At 44.7% G+C, this 22,625-nt stretch overlaps 1 long non-coding RNA gene across 1 annotated transcript in view; it reads right to left on the bottom strand.

Annotated features, from left to right (window-relative positions):
- The window catches only part of LOC118220655, a 150,305-nt gene that overhangs the window by 70,435 nt on the left and 57,245 nt on the right, over nucleotides 1-22,625 (bottom strand). The window contains exon 2 of the long non-coding RNA XR_004763991.1: nucleotides 11,373-11,474. This is a non-coding gene — a long non-coding RNA (uncharacterized LOC118220655). The remainder of the gene's footprint in view (nucleotides 1-11,372; nucleotides 11,475-22,625) is intronic.

The following is a 22,625-nucleotide window of genomic DNA, read 5'->3' as shown; positions in this document are numbered from 1 at the left end:
TCAGGAAAGGTTGATAAGCCTTCCATACACGTTATAGAATCCTATTAGAAGTATATAATGTATACTAGAAACCCTGCAATCCCATTCTCCTCCACATATAATATGGCTCATCTCACCACAGCTCATTCTTAAAGAGACAATCAAATTGAGTTTCAAATAAGCCAGCAATTCACACACTGTAATAAAATATTACTGTGTGTACCAAACACAATGCTTATTTTTAAGTAATACCTAAGAAAATAAAAAAGAACATACGTTGAAAACTGCTCTGTTTGCTTTTTTTTATACCTGTAAACACTCACTGAATGATATCAGTTTATTTACCTGCATAAAATTCCTGTTGGACTCATTTGAAGGTCCAGTGAATGCACTCAACATTTTTACTTCCTTAAAGTGAAACATACGCAGCCAAAATCCTTCATCAATTCTCAAAATATTTGAGGTTTCACTATGAGCATAATAAAAAAATACAAATACCTGGCTTCCAAGTAGATATCCAATTAAACGGGGTTTAATTAACCTGCCAGTGTTGTTTGGAATTCTTTATCCTACTAACAAATGGGAATTAGCCTCCCAGCATGAGCTATTGTTAGGCTTTAAACAAGTACCAAAACACATGCACTTCAGCGAACTGCAATGCACAATATACCTAGCGCAATAAACAAATATGATTATTATATCCTTGTAAATTATGTGAGCTTGGTATATTGACTGTTGTGATAACCCATTGGAAAAAACACCGAATTGAAATGCTTCAACTGTTCAGTGTTACACAGGAGCATACATTCTTAAATAGCATTTAATCCATGTAACAGTCTTAATGGAAAAACAGAATGATTTTATAATACATATTTCTTTTTTAATGCTGATAAGGCATTGGTCCCCCGGCAGTATAAATGAGACAAGGATTCTAATCATACTTTCTATCTGTCATAATGATCCTCATTAATAAAGACCTTTGATACCGTAGATCATTTTAATGGGCTTGAGAGGGGGATATCTGATAATGCAGAATCTGATACCATCCTAATGGTCTATAAATTAAGACCACTGTCAAGCCATGCAACAAAACATACCATCTTATGGAAATTACACAGAAATGACAAGGAGTCAAGGGAATGCAATCCACACCTGCACCTGATTTAAGACAAAGCTGTCACATTTTTACTGGGCCATGGGACGGCACTAGCTAGCATCGCGCTGCTACAAGGCTCACCCTCCCTCCTCCACCGCAGACGCACGCCCACTTCCCCTCACCTATAAAGAAAACGCACAGTCATGTGAACAGAGCCAATCAATGGCATGGATTACATGGCTCCGCCCCAACGGAATGTTCCAGGAGAGGCAAAGTTCCCACCGATTCACCTCCCGGCTTCGGATCTACAGTGACTCTGGAATCGATACCCGGGAGAAAAACACCCATCTATGACTGACACGGGTGATGCATGACCACCGCGGTCACCTGACAGCGCCTGCCTTCTCGCCGCCTCGGCCGCGCGAGAGTGAGCGAGTGTCGCGCAAGGACAAAGGATACCCGGCCAATCGTCCTTCACCACACGCCGGCGGGAACAGCTGCGAATGTTCCCTCTCCCCGGCGAGATCTGACCGGAGGAGCCAGCGGGAGGCTTCCTGTCTGGAGCGCGGCCGTCCCGTTTCCCAGCATGCCCCGGTCTGGACCCAGAGTCGAGCGCGAAGCGGAGTGCTCCTCGTTACGGTGCGGCTCTAATGAGAGTCTTAGCCCAGCCCCAACCGCCGCAATCCCCCCCCATCGCCGCGTTCGTCTTCTGCATGCGCGCCACCACCGCGTCCCCTAGATCAGTCACCCAGGTTTGACCTATGGCATCGGCGGACTCTCCTCTGTAAGGAGAGGCAATAATGACCTGGCGGCAGTGAGGGGAGAGGTGGACGCAGGTGGGAGAACGCATGTCAAATCTCAACAGAGACCCTCCCCCCATTCTCCCACCCTACACAGGCCTAACACATTGCAACAGATAAATTAATTTGGGTCTATTTGGAATTCCATCACTACACTGTTGTTTGGGATTTTCTGTACCACAATAGCTGGGCTGATTTCCAAATATCCCACCCCACTCCTTCCAGTTCCCTCCCTCCCTCAAAAAAAAATAAAAAAACAGAGAAAAAAAAAAAAGTTGATGGTGTGGCAGCATTTAGTAAAATTGTGCTGTCACACATTTGTCCCTCTAATTTCCCGGTGTTGGAGGAAGGAGCGTGCCAGCCCGGCTGACAGCTGAATAAAATGTTATTTTTTCCTCCGTGTACCTCATACATTTTTAAGGTCCATCTATAAATAAAATAATCAAACAATTATTACGCGTCAAATGGCAATTGACAGATGTGGTGACCTTCTGTCAGCATGTCAGGAAAATGCCAGGCCTGAGGTGCTTATTAACACGTCTTCCGTGAGAGGGGCTGAACATTGCGCATATTAACCATCAAGCACATACTCCCAGAGAGGCTCCTCTCCCTCCACTGTACACTACATACAACACTAAGCTGCTTACGGCCTAATGAAACCCCCATCCCAGTCAATTTATAAAGCATGGCATTATTCACATAGTGCAGTGCCTCACACCTTGTTGACTATTTCCACCTGACGATGAAGAAAAGCATATTTAGCTTGGAGTGTGTTACAGTGTGTAAATATTGTATGCAAGAACCCTGAAAGCTCTAGAATCCCATATGGTGTCTCACCTGGATATCTGTGATGGTTCTCTGTTTCTCAGCAGTTCAAAATGTAGTGCAGAGCTGAGCATAGCTATGCAAACATAGAGGATCTCTTGAGCAGACACTGAAGCAGACCAATCAAACTCAAGTGCTGTGTTACAGTATGCACATTCCAGATGGTCGCACCGAAAAATGCTCAGTGCAAAAATCAATTCAATGGTTCTGATGGAGAACACGTAGTCACTACTGGACTGAAATAAACTCTGAGTTGATTCAGTGCTGGGAATTCTGCTGCAATTCTTGATTGATAATAACACAGGCCATGCTATTATTCAGCCGGACAAATCAGGAAGTTGAAGCAATTGGTCAGTTGGAGGTGTGACACCGCAATGCAACTGCATAATGACCCCCCTACACCTCTTCTGACCCAAGCTAACCCGCACTCAGATCTCAACGCAGGACCTCCTCCTTAGAAGGGAATCCGGTCTCTAAGGCTAATGCAACACTGTTGTTGAACGGCTAATGTGTCGCTCCCATTACGGAAGGCAACAGCCGTGAACTCCGAGGGGTCTCATTACGGGTGTCGGGTGGACAGACCTGAAGATGTCCGGGTCTCCCAGGGAAGAGTTAATAGTTTCTCCATCGTGCCTCCTCTTCCAGGGAGACGGGACGGCTGGAGCGGAGCTGTCAGTTCGCTGCCCTGTAACAAGTGCTTGATACAGAGGAGCTGGCAGCAGCGATGGATGTAGCTTGCTAAGGGTTTATGTAAAATGACAGCTCCTGCTAAATAAAAGCACACAGTGGAGACAGTGGAGAGGGAAGGACTGCGGAAAGCCCTGCTTGGGCCGGGCAATAAAACTGCCTTCGCCTCACCACTTCAGGCACAGGGACGGACCGTAGAGCAGCCCGCTCCGTTAGGCCCCTCTCCATGACGACGGCGTTCAATGACCCGCCGTCAATCGCATGCCCTTACCCAGCCAACTGTCCACACGTAGGATCACATCCACAAAGCACAACTTTTGATGCCATCCAATTATCAGAGCTCTTTCTCAGCTTCTCCTACATGTGACCATTACAACTTCGACACATGGAGCCCAATTACAGTGTCATACTTCAGTCAGGCTGCAGTGCGTCTGACCACCAGCACCGTTAATGCATTATTGTGAATCAATGTTGCGTGTCTGTCCTTCTGCGCTGTATATTTTCTGAGTGTACTGTATGGTGAATAAATGTTGCCTCTGTGAGGCAGTTTAATACAAGACCAAGAGCGCACTTGGCATTCCACTTTTAGACTCTTAAGTTGTGTACTGTTCCACCCAATGACTTTTCAGCCTTCTGAGGTTTGAGGTCACCGTTTAATGTCAGCGAGGACAGCGGCTGTCCACACGCGTAGCTGTCACCTGCAGACTGACGCATCGACCGCCTCGAACACACAGTGGCCCTCGTTGAGACGGAACACACACGATGATGACCCCACCCACACCCGTTCCAGTCAGAGGGCTTGCTCGCACACCCTGCCGTGTTTGTGCCCCACCATCACATTTTATTCTGCCAAGGTCTGGCTTCTGATTCAGCCCATGTCCATTGATATCTGTGCCCCTCTGTCAGTCTTACTCTTTCCTACCAGTCCTTGTAGTCAGCATAGTCTGATTACCACAGGTACCTTAATTGTGACAATATCAAATCACATCCACTATTATCTTTCACATAATAATAATAATAATAATAATAATAATATCACACTTGTAGTTTTGTACCCTGTGTCAGCTGAATGATTAATGGATTCATAATTATTGAGGTATCTTCTGTCAGCCAAATTTCTCTTTGAGCCATTCATCTGAAATCCAGCCTGGTGGCAGACCAAGAGGCTGGCAGACAGAGAGAAGATTCTCTTTTTCTGGGTGCGCCAGCTCTTTCACCAGTTAATATGAATTCCCCCATTTTACCCCTCCCCTCCCTCCCATCCCCCCCCCCCCCCCCCCCCCCCCCCCCCCCTCCCAACCCCCCCAACCCCCGGCCCCCCGCTCCTCCCAGTTCACTTTTATTCAATCTCGCTATCTTCCAGCAGCAGCCCCGTGAAAAAGCCGACGCAGCCACAGAGCAGATCAAGCGGCCGGGGCTGGCGGCTGGCGGCTGTGAAGCCAGCGCTCTCCTCATTACGGCGGCTCGCGCGGCGCACTCGAACCTCCCGCTCTAATCACCGCCACCAGACCCCGGCTAAAAAGCAGATAATTAACGGCGGGGCTCTGCCTCAAACGGCTCGCATGTTAAACAGCTTTTCCGCTTGTTTTGCGGATTCTGTCAATGCAGGAGGCCCCCCGGGGACCGAGATGCTCAAGCCATTCCTAAAACAATTTCCTTCAGATAACCAACTCTCCCTAGACCAATTGCGCCCACACAAAAATCCCACATCAAACGGCGGGCGGATAAACCCAGTCTTTCCCCAGCCAGCCTCCTTTTTATTTCCCCTCAACAAAAAAGGAAAAAGGGGGGAAAAAATCGGCAGCTAAGCTTCTTTTGTTACTGCATTTTTGTAGTCTTCAACTGAGCTCTCTTTTTTTTTGCATGTATTCACCATCCTCTCTTGGCCTGAGTCTCCACAACTGCTGTATTATTTTTGTCCTCAACTATTTATGAACTATACTTTACCTAAAAAAAAATAAATAAATAACCTTAAAAAACTTTACCTCAAAAGTGATTTTTTTTATCATGGGAAAAAAGCCCGAAATACCATGAATATTTAACCTCTCCTCATTAAAAGTTGATAGGCTGGATTGAATGGTGAAAAGGGACAGCTTGGGAAAGCTCACCCGCTCAAAGAAAACAAGAGCCACTCGTTCTGTGGAGCCAGTCTCTCCGCTGACACCCCTGCAGCCGACATCCACCAGCTGCACTGGAGACCCAGATCTGAAAGAGGCAGATCCCTCCCTTCCACAGATCTCCAGTGGAGAGGACGGCTTGAATCCCATTCCAAAAGCTGCTCAGAGAGCATGATGCAGGACGGCTGGGCAATGCTCAGCACCATCACCACACTGCCTTTGTGAAGCCACACTGTTGTTGTTGGCAACGGAAAGTCCAGTTGCTTACAGAATGTGTGTGTGTGAGTGTGTGTTTGTGCGTGTGTGTGTGTGTGTGGTGCGTGTGAGTGTGCATGCTTGTGTGTGTGTGTGTGTGTGTGAATGGATTGCACCAGATTTAATTTTTTTTAATGAATGTTGGTAAAGCCTGACATCGCATTTCTCTGTTGACCGATGAAGCCTGGAAGCCAGGTAGACAGTGCATATGCAGGGCAGCCATTTGTGCCTCCCAGTAAGATAAATAGGAGTCAAATGCTTAAGACTACAGGTTCAGCATCCCAGCCACAGAAGGGATTTTAGCACTGAGCTACGGGGAGACAATATCAGAGAGCGCCAAAAAAACATGCCCCGTTGTCTGCTGGAAGTGAGCGGTCAAACGGACTGATTTAGCAGGCGGGAGATGAGCGGCTAAACAGAACAAAATCAAATGTGAAGAGGGTTTCACAGAAAAACCGCCAGAGAGAGATGCAGGGGAGAGATGGAGGGAAAGTGCAGGGCTCACTGTGTGCTGCAGCAGAAGGGGACTGATTTATCTACCCCTGTCCAACCCAGATGAGCCCGGGCATAAATAAGGAAGAGGACAGAAAGCCCTCTATTGAACACAATCAAGAGGATGCTTTGCACTTTCTTTCTTGTCTATTTGGCATGTGACAGTAGATTCTCGGGTAAAGTAAGGGCATTTTCTCATGGCTTGAATCCAATACGCCGCAGAAATCCACACGACAGATATCGTACATGTGGCACTCACCCGGATATGAAGTAACGGCGTGTACACTGCACGTGCAGTACACCAAAAACGGCTACCGCGTTGCTAACCCCATTTCAGTCATGCGGGAACTGGCCAATTAAGATACACCTATGCTAGCCAGCTCCGATCAAACATGCACAGACTCATGCATGCACGCGCTGTCCGTCTGCACACCAGCAACGGCGGCTGATGGATGTGTGCTCGCGGCATGCCTGTCCAAAACGCTGACCTGTCCCTGATCAAACAAATATATCATGGAGCGGAGTGACTCAGTCACCGCTGTCACGCGCGGCCCTGATGTACTGCAGCTAAGGGTCGCCCGTGTCTTCACAGGCATTAGCAAGCCCCACGTCTCATTGACCACCTATTCTCACGGGTCCAGTTCACAACAGAACAGGAATATCAACATTTCCCCGGTCAACGATAACAATAAAAAAACTGGAAATTATAATTGCCTTTTTCCAATCCTGTTTCGCAATTAGTTTGGTTTTGTTTGCAATGTTCCAATTATTGTTTGGTTTTTATGAAATGTTTACAGGTAAGAGAATACAAGGAGGGAGAGACCAATTTGCAGCAAAGCATTCGGTAGCTTGTGGGCTATTTAAGAGTGCAGATGAGCAGAGCTGTCAGTTTGCAATTATAAGCTCAAGGCCTGGTTTGAAACCTGCAAATGCCATCGATTTTTGCATTCATGTCCACAAAGCAAGAACATTAATGATGGTCCACTGTAACTGTGGCACATCTTTAGAGATCCATCACATGCACACATCAAACACCCAGCCACGGCGTCGTCTTTGTAATGCACACACACAAGCGTGCACGCATGCCAGCGTGCACACACAAACGCTCGCTGTGTATACACATATTTAACCGAACCGTGCTTAATCAAACAACAATTCTTTTTATAACCCGGAACTCGTAGATTTTTTTCATGGATTAAACTTTTCCCTGCCATAATTCAATCATTTTAAATGCATGTGGGGATTAAAATACAGGCCTGGATGTATAATTAAAGACATCTTTCTAAAGCAAATTACATTCGCATTATAAATATGCTAAAAAGAGTACGTACAGAAAATTGGTTTTAGGATGCATCTGCACTAATTTCAGCAAATTACATTTCTGTCAGTTAGCCGAACAATTAAAAAAAGGAACCACTCCTCCATCCCAGATGCAAACCATTTTGCAAATGTCATTTTGAACTGTTATTATCACTATTTGACAGAATTTACACTATTTCCACAAGCATTTTCACAAGGTAGCAATGTTTTTGTTTTTTTTCCCCAGTGGGTCACTGGTTAGCGTCAGTCCGACGTCTTCCTTGACATATGCGAGGGACCCGAAACTGAACAATCTGATGGTGAAATATCTACGCCGTTGACTGTTGGGTGTTCTAGAAGGTTCCGCTGGCACGCAGTAAGTTGAAAAGATACCAGCACTCCACCACAGACATGCCTCAGGCCAAGCTCTGTCTTTGCAGCATCACTAATTATACTCTTTGTTGTGCTCATACAGAACTACTCCATGCACACTCTTAGAGTGGATTTAGCACATGCTGAGTTGATGGTCGGGTATTGCCACCTCCAGAGAGGAGTTCCTAATATTCCTGGTTCTCGCTGCCTAGCATCACTGTGTTTCTGTAGCCCTAACAACAGCTCTATGGTGAAGCTGGGTCCCTCCCCTGCTGGGACACACCACACACCTCAGCTCTGACAGCCATTCCGGGTGACCCAGGTAACCCGGGTTTAGAGAGCAAGCGGAGTCGTAAATGCAGATAGCACCCAAAACCCGCAGGTGTTATTTCTATTTAAGTCGCACCGTGAACTGAAGAAACACTTCATAGTTGACTTTCATTTTTCGCTCCGAGTGCATTCAAGAACCAGTACACTGTCACCCAAATGGGAGTACAACCACTCGGTCTGTGGCAAAGAGATAATGTGAAAAGCTTTAAAAAGCGGTACTGTATATGCGCAACATTGACGGCACATAAAAAGGAAACCCACAAGGGTAATGTCTAATAACAATCCACCTAAAGCACCATAATCTTCAGGTGGCAGACAGAGGAAAAACTCTTATTTGTTTGGAACCAGATCTACAATAAAAAAGCATGCAGCATTTTGTAGAGCATTTATGTGTGATTTGGAAAATAAGTTGAAAAAGCAAGTGTTGATTCAGATATATTGTTTAAGAAAACAACAGCAAGCATCTTGAATAAAAACGCTTAACATTTTGGTAATAACATGCAATATCTGTAGATAATGTTTTCACTAGTTTCCCCACAATGAAAGTCTGATAGCTGGACCTATTTGATAATAGCAGCACATAAATGACTCAGTGCACTGGTAAACAGTCAAAGTACAATTCCCTATTCATAAAAATGGCAGCCCACATCCCTTCATAAAATCTAACAATGTACACAAACATCGACTTATTTTACAATCAATTCGGGAGAACAGGATAAACAGAAGATTAATGGGAAAAATCATGCTGAAAATACTAATCTCTACACACATAGAAATCCCACATACTGTAAAACATTTTATTTGCTGTAGATGTATATTGAATGTGTTAGTACCCAGAGAACATAAAACCCACACACACACACGCATACACACACACTCACACACATGCACACACGCACACACAAACACACACATACACACGGATATATATATATATATATATATATATATATATATATACATACACACACTTTTTTTTTTTACAATAAATTCATATACCCCACTCTTATTGGTTTATACAGACACTGCACAGATTTTTTTGTTTTTTTTGGACTCAGAATCTCACTGTGCTTCCTTCAAGCACACAGACAGCGCACACATACAACATCTGACAAAATCCCCAAAGCCTTTGTATCGCTTACAGTCTAAAAAAAGCAGCTCGGGAGAGCAGGAGCCCGACGCGAGCACCTTCATCTGAGAGAGAGACGAGCACCTTCCTTTCTCCACAGCGTTCTCAAAACAAGTTTACAAGGTTCCGCTTTGCTGCCTCTGAATCACAGACAGCGGCATTAGAGCCCAGCTCCCCGCTGTTGCCATTCACGCCGCACGGGCAGAACACAGCAAAGAAAAACTAAATCCAGACTGAGCCCTCAGCCACCGCGCACAATTAGAAAATGACTGCCAAAACCTGGCGACTGACAATCACACCGTTTTATGGTGTAACTTTTCTTTGCGTTAATAGAACACAGTAAACATAGAAAGTTTTGCACACAGACCTCTCATCAAGTCTATTTGGCTATTTGTCCGACTTCAATATGTCTCTCAGATTAAGATTCTGTGATCACATGATTTTAGCCTTCTACAAAAAATAAAGAGACAAATGTTGTCAGTGCTTTCCCATATTACTCAGTTATAAAGCGCAGGTACAAAAGCATCTCCCCTGTGACTTAGGGAATGTATGTGTTTCAGTGTGTACGTGCTCACGCATGTGTGCCTGTGTTTGTGTGCATGCGTATGTGTGTTGTGTGTGTGCATATGCTCGCATACATGTCTGAGTGTGCGCGTGGGTGGGTGTGGGTGTGTGTGTGTGTGTGTGTGTGTGAGAGAGTGTGTGTGCATGTGTTTTGCTCTTCATGTTTTACAGCTAATTTATGCTCTTTAAAAGGAGAGCTGAATGTTGTTAGTCCGTATCCATTGCCAATGTTATTAGCGGGTGACAAGTGCAAAGAAGCAGGTGTGCCTTGTATTGCCTGTCCCTTATTACAGCAGGAGTGCACTCCAGAGGAATTGCCACCGTATTTTCAGAATATACCCACTGTCTTTACTTCCCTGGGAAAGAAGACTACACTCTCAGCGCAGAAAGGAAGCAATAAGCACGGGTGTATTACAGTCTCCACCAAAAATATATCAAAAGTCACAAAATCTTAATATTAGACCTGTATGTATCGGACAAAATGTGTACTAATGCCTATGGAAAGTGAAAACATAAGTCATCGTATAAAACTCTATACAAATTCTATAACAATGGAAAGATTACACACCTCCTAGTCCCAGAGTTGTTTATAAATTCTTATGATATGCAGATGGAAGTATCAACATTTTGAATATATTATAGATGACTGCAATCTTTGATTTTAAGAATCTATTGTGTATTTGTATACGGTTGTGTTTTCACTCATATTCTAAAAATATATATTTTTTGTTATAACAAAGAGCAAACAGCCGTAGAAAGGTAGGCTACTGTACATAATAAAAAGCCTTTCATATAAAGGATTTCTCAGAGAACAGAATAGGTAACATTTAGTTTTTTTGTTAAGTGTCTGTACCCTACAGACAAGGGGCATGAGTCTACAACTAAAATACATGAATGAACAAATGAAATCATTAATGACTGAAATTATTCTCAACAATTCCGCCACTGGAAAAAAAAAAAGGAGAACAATTTGTCTATGATTCCCAGGGGTCTGTCTCAGAAAGTGACATTGTTTCACGGATGAAACATTTTCATTTCATCCAAAAACACTTTGTCTGTGCATGCCGCGCATCTCTGGTGACCTTGCACGTCTATTTCGGCAATGTTTCACCCCAATAAAACAAGCGGGTGAATTAAGCAGCGCTCGCACTTCCCTCTCGCACGAGTGCAGCACGTGTTCACGTTCAAAAAGCAGAACGCTGAAAACGTCAAGCGGTACGCGGTGAGCAAGTACATAAACGCAAATTGCTTTTTATGCTGTGCTGACGGACACATTCCTATAGTTTGCTAGCGCGCGTGCGTGCGTGCGTGCGAGAGTGCGCGTGTGTTAGTGTTAGTGCCGCGCGAGTGCATGCACATGCGTGTGCTGTGTGTCTGTGCGCCGTGGCGGTCCGGTGAGGAAACGTGAAAGACTTGCGCGTACTCACAGCTGTGCTCTCGTGTCCATTCAGTCCCACGCAGTGTCAGAGCTTCATTCTTTCAGCTGCTATCCCCGGGCTGGGCAGTGAAGGGGCTTTCCGATTCTTCTGCTAAAGGTGTTGGAAGGAGGGGGGGACAGTGAGAGAGAGAGAGAGAGAGGGGGGAGAGAGAGCGAGAGAGAGAGAGGGGGGAGAGAGAGCGAGAGAGAGAGAGGGGGGGGAGTGAGAGAGGGATAGTGAGAGAGAGAGAGACAGAAAGGGACAGAGAGAGAGAGAGAGAGGGTTGGGATGGGTTACGATGCGATTTGCCTGCCAGTCCGGGAGAGGAAGCGTTGGCTTCAGTGGTGTCGGCTTTGCCTGCTGTGAGTGCGTTTGCACATAGCTTGAAGCCAGCACTGTCAGGCACACGCGTCTACAGCACACACAGAAATACTCACACTTACGCTTACTTGCTTGCTTAGCTCACACTCTGAAAATACATCACAGAGAGAGAGAGAGAGAGAGAGAGCGAGAGAGAGAAAGGGAGAGTGATAGCATGAGAGAGGGGGAGAGGGAAAGAGGTCTGCTGACAGTTTTAAGGGAACGCTCCTCCTTGGCTCTAACCACTACACAGGCTGACAGGTACTGAACGACAGGGTGAGAGGTGACCTCCTCTTTGCAAAATCCCCCCCCCCCACACACACACACACACACACACACAAACATGCTCCTCTGCTCTACTCACGGAGCATACACATACACATGCCTATCTGTTATTTTAGTCTTCTCCCTCTTACACAGACACACACACACACACACACACACACACACATACACGCACCCTCCCCCTTCCCAATTACCACGACCCTCCCAGCAGAGAAATCAGTGTTGTCAGGACTCCGAAGAGGCTCAAAGCTGTCTCCTGCCTTATCGCATCTTGTTTAACTGCGCTGTAATCAGAAAACACAGCTGAGCTCGATTAATACCGGTGGAACGGTGCGGCAGGAGGCCGGGGACGCGCGGCTATCATCATCCCAGAGACGGCGGCTTCTCCCTGGACGCGCGGCCACATTTAGCGGGGTCTGATTCCCATTATCAGCACTGTGGTCCAGACTGTTTGCGCTTTGAAGTCTCATATAATGGATCCGCACAATGCACACAATGCACCAACCTGCCTCCGAACGTTCTCATTGTCCTTCAGTTTTTTAAAAGTTCAGTTAAAAATTTTCGACAAATTAGGTTTTATGCATTTGTGGAAGTGGTGCATATAATATTTATATATAAAATATTATTTTATTATGGATTCATTCATACGAATGAATCGTGATTCAGATTAATCATTTCACTGGCCTATAATAATTACACTGTTTAGGAAATGTTTCACATATTGCTTTGTTTCATTGTATAACACTAATGTATTCAGAAGTCATGGTAAATTTAACAGATGAGCCAGATTATCTGTTCTCCAAAAACAGTTTTTTTGGTCAGTGCCCTGATAAATGTCTGAATCAACATTATCATCCTTAAACATGCAGGGCTGCTCGCTCGGGCAAAGCCCCCGGATCTGGTCCGCAGTCCGAGGCGGTCCCAGGACTGCTATTCTCTGCCCTCTGCCACGAAAGACTGCACTCCACCCAATTCAATTATAAGAGAAATTAGCAATTAGATGGCTGTTATGATCTTATAACAATGATCTAATCTGTAATTGGTTAGCCGGCGCTCCCCCGGGGGTCCCGCTTGATGAAGTGTCTCTGAGACTCCTTGGTGCTCACCTCGCCGAGCCCCGCGTTAAACAGTCCATCGCCCCCGCTCGCCCCCCGCACCGCCGCCGCCCGGACGGCCCTCTCCTCCCTCCCCTCGCCCAGCGCCCCGCCCCGCTCCACGCCGCAGACGCACTTCTCACACGCGTGAGATTTCTCTTTTTTCTTCTTTTTTTTTGAGGACAGTCTGGCTTTTAGGACAGACGATGAAGTGCTCACAACTCTCACGGGACCCGGTTGCCACTTTCCCCTCCTTAATTAAATTCCATCTCATTAGCGGAAGCCGGGAGAGGGTGACAGAGCCGGGGTCTGACCGGGAGGGGAGGCGGCCCCGGACCCCCCCCTGCTCCAGGAGACGGCGCTCTGGCTCGGCCCGTCCCCCTTTGATCGGGGGAAACGACCTTCAGGCCGGCCCGGGCGCTGTTCTGCGCCGCTGACACAGAGAGGAAGCGACGCGCTATCAACAGAACCAAAGCCCGCCGCGGCGCGGCTGCACTGCCCGCTGCACTGAGCCCACAGAGCGGGAACATGCGCAGCCCTCTGACAGGTCGACTGATGTGTAATATACAGGCCACGACTATTGAGGACTGCATTTTTACAGTAGTGATGAGCACAGATAGATAAAAAGAGGCAGTTTGGCTAAACTGTTTTTTTTTTCGGGAGTTTCCGGAGTCAGATGCTGTTTACTCAGTGTCTGTATCTGTTGGCTGCTAATAGGCTTGTTACCTGGCAACATTTTCCACATTACAGGATATTACCACAAGTGCCATATATTAGTTCAGGTTCAGCTAAAGTCCCTCGCACGCATGCGTGCACACACTCACACAAACGTGCATCTATTCAGGCACCCACCCTCCCCCAAAGCAAACAAACATGTACACACTCACACGCGCACACACGTGCATGCACACACACACGCACACACGCACGCACGCACGCACACGCACACGCTCACTCTCTCACACGCACACACACACACCCCCACACGCACGCACACTCTCTCACACACACGCACACGCACACACACACGCACACTCACACTCACACACACACTCTCACACACGCACACACACACACACACGCACACTCACACTCACACACACACGCACGCACACTCTCACACACACACACACACACACACACACACACACACACGCACACTCTCACACACACACACGCACACACACACACACACACACACACACACACGCACGCACACTCTCACACACACACACACACACGCACGCACGCTCACTCACACACACACACACACATACGCACGCACACGCACACACACACACACACACAAAGCGCTGATTGCTCCGCTCTGTTCATTTAGCACTTCTGAGGTGGAGATCCCCAGCGGTCACCTATCACAGCCGGTTAGCACCCAGGGGCTGAAGTGAGATGCGTCCGGCCCCACCTGACTGCTCCCGTCCCGGGCTGGGGGTGAGGAGCACCGCGGCGCGGTCACCCGGGGGTTCAGCGCAGGTGCGCCGCTCCTCCATTAGCACGTCCACACAGGTGCCCTGCCTGCAGAGGAATTTCTGCTACATTTCACCGCACAACCAACAGTAATAACAGCAATAATAATGCGCCGGCGCTCCTCTGCCTCCTAATTGGATTGCGTGCGCCGGCTTCCAGTCTGAGGGTCAGGGGATTTTGTGGGTGGCATCTGTAAATAGCTAATCATTTCCCCAGGCACTTTCTTCACTTCAAAAAAAAAAAAAAGTCTTTCTCTCGAATTTGTAAATAACAGAATGATAACCAGGGATAGTTACAATAACTGCCAGCGACAATGAAAGCGGAAATAAATAATGAAGGGAATATTACTGCACGGCTAAAAAAGCCTTTTTATGTGCAGGCTCTCCCTCTGTCGTGCTGAAATCATCTGCAGCCAAATGTAATAAAGACATCATTAAAGCGCAGAGATAGAGCGAGCGAGCCGGGGGGGGAGGCGGCTCGGAGGAAGCGGGCTGGGTGGCGGTTAGCGAGGTTAACCTGTGGCACAGGCCCACTCGCCTCAGGTTCACTCGCCACGCAATTAGAGCGGCAGAGATCTCCCGCTCCGCGATGCCTTCAGATCGTGTCAGGCGTCCGGTCACCTCCGCGCCGGAGGAGCCGTCACAAACGCTTCCGCTCACTCCAGCGACACGCACCGCCAACCGGCAGGACGGCGGGTCGCCGGGAGGTGCGCGGCCGGGGGGGGGGGGGCGGGGGTTAGGAGGAGCGCTGGCGCTAGCGTCGCCGTCGCCGTGGCGCCCGTGGGAGGCAGCCGGGCGCACCTGGCCCCGGTGGGCGAGGTGGGGGACCACGGGCAGCTGTACTGCCTCTCCTCCACCACGAGGTGCTGCCTGTTTTACACCATTCACAGAGACATCACCTCCTCCTGCAATATGGAGCGGGGCCTTTTTCACCCGTTGCCAGTGATGTCATATTTATCCATTAGCCTGTGTCAGATTCTCTCGCTACTAAGCGAGCTCTCATCGCCCCGAGGCAAATGAGCTCAGCAGGACGCTCCTTCTCTTCCTTTCTTTTTGCTGGATGCCACTTGCTGAAGCCTCCGATTATACTGCAGCATTGCACAGGCAATCACCGCGATTCAGCTTAAACAAATCAAACGCTTTCCTCTGGCATCGCCACTCGAGTTCACATTGCCCAGAAAAGGAGAAAACCCCCAGCGCAGGTTGTTTATCCCCGCTTTGAACAAAAGTGGCAACAGACCTAGAGGCACTCACCAAAGGAATGACTGTAGGGCCTGATTTCTCTCCCCCCCCCCCCCCCCCCCCCCCCCCCCCCCCCCCCCCCCCCCCGCTTCCTTCTCTTTTCCTACAAGTCCTTTTCCAAAAATTGATTTGTCTAAACACTTCCAGACACCAGCAAAAAAAAAAAAAAACGCTTTCAAGCTGCCACGTCCAGCGAGCAGGTGTGATAGTCCAACATGCTTTACTTAGGGAATTAGCTATAAATGTGCTTTTAGCAGCCTGGCTGGCTGTGGTCAGGGATCCAGGGTTTAGATCTCACACACCAAAGCAGGTTCTTCTCCCTCTGGTCTTATCTTTAGAGAAAGGTAAGGTGTGTAGACACAGTGACCATTTTAATGTCTCCTTTTGGACCTGAAGCTGTGTTCCAGGTGTCTAATTGCCTGATCACCTACAACACACACACACACGCACGCGCACACACACACACCCGCGCCACACACACACACACACACACACTTTCCCTCTGGAACTGCTATCAAATATAGCCTGGCAAGGACACACATTGTTGGCTGACAAATCTCCACAGAACATGAAATAAAAAAATCCCTTTTGCTGCTACTCAAAAGGAGCGCTGCTCCACAAAACTGGAGCCTAATTATTTGTTGATTCACTGAACAGTTCTGCTACATTTATTTACTAAAAGGAACAACGCATCAATGAAAGCTAAATAAGTTACTTTAAATTTTATTTTTTATTTATCCTTTAATTTGCCAGGTGGTCTCATTGTGATTGCCAAGGATGTCTGTATTGGGTCCAGCTCAATAAACATAACAAACATTTCCAGGGAAATCCCATGCCATTGAGGCATTCCATGGCATAATGAACTGTTAGCCAATTGTTCAGTGTGGAATCTGATAACACTGTCCACATTTCAAATCCTCTATTTTTGATCAAAAATCACATTTACTAACTAAAAGAAGCAAAGCATCAATGAAAGCTGCTTAAAATATTAGTTTATATAATTTCTAATTATTTTCTTATCCATAGCTTATTAGTTGGTCTTGGTGAGACTGTCAACAATGGGGAAAAAATGAATAAAGGAAAATTCATTTAAATATAGGAATAATAACAAAGCTAAACATCGGACCTATGATACCACATTCCAAAAAAAAGGAAAGAAGTACTGTTTATCCCTGTACTACCGTAACAAAGGGCCCAGACTGCAGCTGAAGTAAATGTTGATATGATTGCACACGCGTGTGGCTAGGTTCAAACTGAGGTTGCGTTCTGTTAGTAACGCAGGTTACAAGGTGGCCTGAGCCATCTTCTCTGCTCTCAGGCTGGCCTTCCCCACTGTGCGGGCGTGAGCTGTAGGGAGAGCACACGACATCTTCCATCGGATGCTCCATCTGCGAGCCCGCTGAGAACGCACAGCGTTTAACATATGAGGCTTTTTATCCTAATTCACAGCGAAATGCCTCGGCAATGAGGGCCTGATTATACCAGGAGAACAAGAGCTAATTAAATTTACTCTGATCACTGAAGAGTAAATTATTTAGTATCAGAGACTGAACTCCCTGCCTCAGATCCTGAGCACAAGCTCTCTGTGTTCCCTGATTTTATTTCCTTTTTAATGACATTTTACTGCTATTCTCTCTTTCTATAAAAGCAGCGGGCCACAGTTTAAGAAAGGCACCTCTGCATTTCAGCTGTGACTGCAATAATTTGACCACGCTCAGATTAAATGTCTGCACTGAATAAAGCATTACTCGCTTGCAGAGATTTCTTTTTATAAATTCGTCAGAAATAGGACAAGTGAGAATAATCACTGCAAGCTTCTTCCTTCTGGAATGTGGAATTGTTTCGTCATATTTTTTTTTCTAAAAAGGAACACCACTGTACATTCTATGTAAATGTTCTAAATCCATAGACTGTTGTGTAACACATTGCTGCATGAGACGGACTCATATACTGTACGCTGGATGACATTTTGGCTTTGATTTTTAACCCCTTTGACTTATTTGATTGTAAATCCTGCATAGTATGCTTTGAACAAGCCCTGTTAATTTCCCTTCACTGTACTTGTCCGTCCACACCTCCGCAGGTGCAGAAGCTAGCTACAAATGCTCAGCTGAAACGAGATCCCACACAGGCTTTGTAGCCATATCCTCCCCTCGCAACACAGAAAAGGATTCAGCAAACGTGCGCAAAATCAGACTCTGACATGCATCGTCCATACGACGGAACATGGTAAAATCCTGCATAGCACGCTTTTAATTTGAGCCCCTTATTCCAGAAGATTTTACCTGCCAAGTGTCATTTCTGTATTTTGGAAATTAAATTGGGTAGGCTGAGCCACCTGAAAAAAATGAACCCTTTCCTTACTACTCATTAAAATTATTATTATTATTATTATTATTATTATTATTATTATTATTAATGAACATAGGTTAATATCAGAAAGCAGTTGCTTCTCTTGATGTCTGACTGCAAGATTAAATAAAAATTTTGCATATTCACAAATTATGGATTAAGCATGTTTGGTAGCTAAATTCATAATTAGATTCAAGGGGTTACCAAATGTCCCTGTTTGACCTGGCTGATGTATAGTAAACCTTACTATACTATAAATATTCTCCAGTAGTAAATGCCATACTGATGAGCTATTTTATTATTAGAGCTAGCAATAAATGAATATGAGTGTGAGCTTGTCAATCAGGTGATGAATTATTTGATTGGAAATTGTTGGATGTCATATGAACAATCTTAATCATCTCATTATACAGCTTAAAAGTGGTGTGTGGTTGTTAATGTGCCCAATACCTTTTTCTCCCTTTTTTCAAACCTAACTTCTTGTTACCCATCCTGTTGAAATTTGTGAATTGTATATACATGAAACTGTACACACACACACACATATGTATATGTTTAAAGTATATATAAAGAAAAGTACGTAAGAAGAAAGCACATTTAGTTGTTGCCTGAGCTGTGCTTTGCACTATGGCTTTACTGTACATTTGAAGTTCACTCTGTGCTTGGCTGTGTGACATCTAAGTGCAAACCCCCCAGCAGTCAGTGGTTTATAGCTTTTATATTTGGAGGAGATGGAACACCCTGAGTGTAATTTAGCGTCTCTGTGCTTTATGTGGTGTAACCAGTCAAATATTAAAGTGAGCGCCTCCCTTCTACTTTTTGGCTGATGTCTACAAGGCAGCAACATTGGAACATAAAGGCAGTCAAAATATTTTTCAAGTATAACACGTTTGAATAAAACACCCAATGTTTCCTACAGTATTTAATGAATTTTCTTGTCTTCTGCCAAAAAAAGAACAGCTACATCAATTTTAACAGCTAAAACCTGTTGTTATATTTGCATTTAGATGATCATAATAGAGCTTTAATTTTATAATTGTTATGACGTCCTTCAATTAAGTTATTAGTGATCTCTTTTAAGAAAGTACCTTTAATAAATACTTCTTGTGAGTCCAAGGAAGAATACATTCTTCAAACCTCTTTGACAAACACTGGCATGCATTAAAATAGCTTGCCAAGTTCTTTCATAGTGGCTGAGACCCTTATTAAATACAAAATTGGACTGTGTGATGGCTACATGCTAGTTGTGCTGTCAAATATATATTACTATTAACTACCATCCCCATACTTTTGGAGGTCACTGTACATGTCAGCCAGGCTGCAAGGCACACAAATAACATCTGAATAACATTGAAATATCAATGAAACAAAAAAAAAAAAACTTCCTGAGTACCAAAAAAATCCAACTCTCATTTATATTGAGGAATAAAACAAAATCAATAAAAATGGATCTTGCTCCACCCATGTCTCTGACTCTCCCTCACAGTTCTAGAGGATTTTTGGATGTTCGTTTCACATTTCATTCAAGACTTCCAAAGTGAATTTGATGGCATTTCAAATAGATTTTACTCAACATACATAGCCCTGATAGGGACCATTCCTGAATGAAACTGAGCAGATCCACCCTGCACAGGCTGAGCAGCTGATATACATTATCAAGCTCTAACTGTTATAGAGGAGCCAGCAGCAGAACACAGCTATGCATTATGCTGTAAGAGTGCACTTATATACTAGTAGCAACACATGCAAATGGGAGAGGAACACACAAAATGGCATATGACCATTACCTTTTCATTCAGCCTGTGTATAAATGGTGAAATGACATAACTCAATTCTGCAACCCCTATATTTGCATGCATGCCCAAAAGGCTATATTTCACCTAAAGTCACCTAAAAGTCCCTCTGGCCTGCCACCCAAACTCAGAGGTAGCCGAGCACATCTTTCACACTTACTCACTGTTGTATTATTTAAGTGGACCTTCAGCTCAAGTGCTTAAACTGGACGACGGCAACTCCTTAACACAATAAACGTGGCCATCCTCTCCATCAGGCCTGCTCTGATTCTCTCAGTAACATCGATTCCTCAGTATAATTAATGATTCTGCTGCTGTGACACTCGGAAGACACCAACAAGGATTGAGCCACGCTGTTGAATCAGGTCATGTTTAACTTTGATATTAACACCACTCAATATGAATTAGTTGGCTATAGCTGTGCTGATGAAAACCGTTGAAAGAAGAACTGGTTTGTTCTACAACGCTTTTTCATAGCATTCAATACACTGTATGAATACAGTGCCTCTTTTTTCTTCCCAAATCTCCTCCTTACTCCCACTCCTGTGTAACATATTTCGGATGTGCGTGCCTTTCTTTTGCTCACTCTAATAACATAGTTTCCATTCTGCCCTTTGTCTGCACTTTCCTATCCTTCAATCCTGTCTTCAATCCACACGAAAATTGCTATGTTTTCAAGAAAAATCTATTTTATAAACCAATGTCAATACCAAGTGTAAAGTAAATACCATAGAATTTAAAATCAGAATAAGAATATGTTCATCATAAAATGTGTTTTAATTCAACATCCATGTTTTATTGTGCAAACCAAGTAATGCATTCCCAAGCAATGCATACCCATTCCCATTCCCATTAAATAAAACTGGATGAGATAACTTTGTTACTCTGGACTGAATGTTTCCAAATCATTTATGCCATTTTATATTCACATTTTAAGGCAGGTCAGTGGCTTCAGGAGTCAGCAATTAAAGAATGCCTTTAAAAAAGAGAAAAATAACATTGTCCTGGAGACAAAACAAAATTAAGAGATCATTTATAAGACAATGGGCCTCATTCACCAATATCTTCCTAAGTTTTTTCTTAAATTTGTTCTTGAGAAAATTCCTAAGAAAAGTCTAGGTCAGATTCACGACGTGTTCTTAAACCGCAGAATTGTTTGCACGTGTTCTTAAAATGATGAATCCCATTGTCCTCGTAAGCGTGAAGTGCGTGCCAGTTGTTCCTAATTAGCATAGGTAAACACCCTGCCAATCCCCATAAAAGGGCATGAGACTGCAGGGCCGTGTGCACACACAGAAATCGAAAAGAGAAGTTGAGAGCGAACAAAGTCAATGATGCCCAAACGAAAATCTAAAGACGGTGGAGCACCGGACTCCAAATGTAAGAAAAACTTCAGTAGTTCTGAAGTGGAGGTTTTGCTGCGGGAAGTGAACAGCAAACGACCTGTCATATTTAGTAGCGTCAGTAGTGGATATAGAATAACACAAAAAAGATGCATGGGATGATATTACTCGTTCAGTGAACGCTGTATCCGGAGAAGGGCACACAACTGATGAAGAAAAAAAAATGGTTTGATATCAAATCTGAGTCCAAAAAAAAAAATAAATAAATAAATTACTGGTAGTGGGTATGGGCGCAAGGAATTGCGTGTTATGCATTCAAACGACAAAGTGCTTCTCGTCACATTAATACCACTAATTAAATTAACCGGCAGTAAACTGCATCAGAGTAAACCCGTCACTGCACGAAACACTGTACAAAAAATGTATTGCCAGTCATTTTGGTGTCACCCCCCTAGTGACGTTCTCTTCTTCAACATGTCCATGTGTTTAAAAAGTGTTACTTAAGTGCTTAGTTTATATTCAAAATTTAAACATTTCCTTTAGCAGTATAGACCAAACATTGCATAATTGAGACCCCCAAAAATAAAAGGTCACTACAATGGTTTGATTTTTATCATTTACTCCCGCTGAGGCAACCACCCTCTGAGGCAGGACCTGGCACCTTAATGCTTTGTAAAATAATTATTAAAAAATATTATAAATGATAAAAATATTATTGTAATTTAAATCCTATTAACCAATTATTTTGCACGAGCATGTCAGCACTCAAATGTGCTCTTGTGTGCGTAGATTCTGTTCTTACCCAAGAACAAATCCCAAATAAGAAAACATTGGTGAATGTCAGAATCTTCGTGAAAGCTGCGTAAGTGGGTTTTAAGAAGAAAATTCTTCTTAAGAACGGTTGGTGAATGAGGCCCAATGTCTGGAGAAAGCATATTACTCTTTAAGAATTCTAACTAGCTAAACCATTTTGTGAAGCGTGAAATAGCATTCAGAGTGAAGTCCCCTTTCTGCCCAATAATGCCTCAATGAAAACAACTTTTGTAAAACTAATTGTAAACTACTTTTTAGCTATTTCTATGGACGAAACCTGACAGAAGACAGCAATAATGGAACATAAATCCAGCTAAAATATTTTTCTAGTATAACACATTTGAATAAAACACTTTGCTGAACCACACTTCAATGAACAAAAATTATGTTCTACTACAATACCATGCAGCCATGTTGCAAATGTAAAAAAAACAAGCGCGAATCCACAATAGCTGCGACCGCACACGCGCATGCATCCATGTGTGCATGCATCCAC

The sequence above is a fragment of the Anguilla anguilla genome, chromosome 2 (assembly GCF_013347855.1).
Source record: "Anguilla anguilla isolate fAngAng1 chromosome 2, fAngAng1.pri, whole genome shotgun sequence".
Lineage (NCBI taxonomy): Eukaryota > Metazoa > Chordata > Actinopteri > Anguilliformes > Anguillidae > Anguilla > Anguilla anguilla.
Note: the sequence above shows the minus strand (reverse complement) of the source record. Positions and strands in the feature narration are given on the sequence as shown.